This window comes from Odontesthes bonariensis, chromosome 10 (assembly GCF_027942865.1).
Source record: "Odontesthes bonariensis isolate fOdoBon6 chromosome 10, fOdoBon6.hap1, whole genome shotgun sequence".
NCBI lineage: Eukaryota > Metazoa > Chordata > Actinopteri > Atheriniformes > Atherinopsidae > Odontesthes > Odontesthes bonariensis.
This window is the reverse complement of record NC_134515.1, coordinates 33,243,045-33,244,249: the sequence shown is the minus strand read 5'-3', so window position 1 is coordinate 33,244,249 and position 1,205 is coordinate 33,243,045. Positions and strand designations below refer to the sequence as shown.

Here is a 1,205-nt window from a genome sequence, read left to right as displayed (position 1 = left end):
AGGTTTCATGAGTTCCTGTTTTGCAGCAGTGGGAGAGCTGAGAGACGTCATATACTAAAGCTTGCGTGCCGAGCTAGCCAGGAGTTGAACCTAGAATCTTGTGATCTGTACTCAGACGCGTTATCCATTGCGCCACTAGCCCTTGAGAAAAAGAAAAGGAGAGCGGCAGAGTGTTCTGAAAAAGAGCCCTTCCAACAGCTTGGAAAGGTTTAATGGAGGAGGCCTACAGGGCCTCTGTACAAATAAGCTTGACACTTCCTTCGAGCCGGAATTGAACCAGCGACCTAAGGATATCTGTTATTGGGCACCTACAGTCCTCCGCTCTCCCAACTGAGCTATCGAAGGGAGCGATGGCTGCTTTCTTTTCATCAGGTCTATGAATGCATGTAATGAGGCTTAGGATACGTATCCTCGGACACCTGCAGTTCTCTGCTTTACCAAACGACTTATGGAAAGGAGCCAGGGGCTTGGGCCTGTTTATCAGTTAAATAAAGGCAAAAGGTGATGAGTGTTAGATCGATTCTTTGAGAGGAATCTCAAGTAAAATAAAGTGTTTATTGGTGGTCACATGTCAAAGCATATCAGCGCTGGGCTTTTCTTCCCATTCCTGCATGGAAAAGTACAGAGTACAGAGACTATTTCATTTATAATGTCTAAGAACAAAGCCGATTTTAACAATTCCCCCTTTTGAAGTGATTTCTATCATTTCAACTAACTCAGTCAAATAACTGAGGTAGGAATGTTATCTTCTGTATTGTGTCACACCTGTTTAGCAGCAGCAAGTTTTTAGCAGTCCCCCCAAGCTGCAAGACGCCACTTACCTTTAAGGTGCAGCACAACCAGATAGGAGATTTCTGTCATCCCTTTTGAAGTGACTCCATGTGTCATTATGTAAGCTTATGTGTAAGCTGTTCTTCTTTGCAATTACCAGCAGCAAGCAAGTCTTCATTGCACAGGCATGTGGAAATAATAAATATAATAAATAGTGGTGGGCCGTTATCGGCGTTAACGTGCTGCGATAATTTGAGAGTCTTATCGGGCGATATAAAAAATATCGCCGTTAATCTATTCTCAAAGTTGGGTTGGGAACTGGGTCAAAATAGGTAAGCAAACTGTGATGACTTTTGCCTTGATATTTTAGCTCGGGTGTAGGCCGATGTACTTTGTCTGCCGTTAGGTGTGATGAAAACAGAAGAACGCCACTT

The 1,205-nt window shown here is 43.5% G+C and overlaps 1 non-coding gene across 1 annotated transcript; it reads right to left on the bottom strand.

Moving 5' to 3' along the window:
- Positions 1–256: 256 nt before the first annotated feature.
- Positions 257–345, bottom strand: trnay-gua (transfer RNA tyrosine (anticodon GUA)). Its single transcript is given in 2 exon segments — positions 257–292; positions 309–345. It is a non-coding gene; the product is annotated as a tRNA-Tyr (tRNA).
- Between the last annotated feature and the right edge of the window lie 860 nt (positions 346–1,205).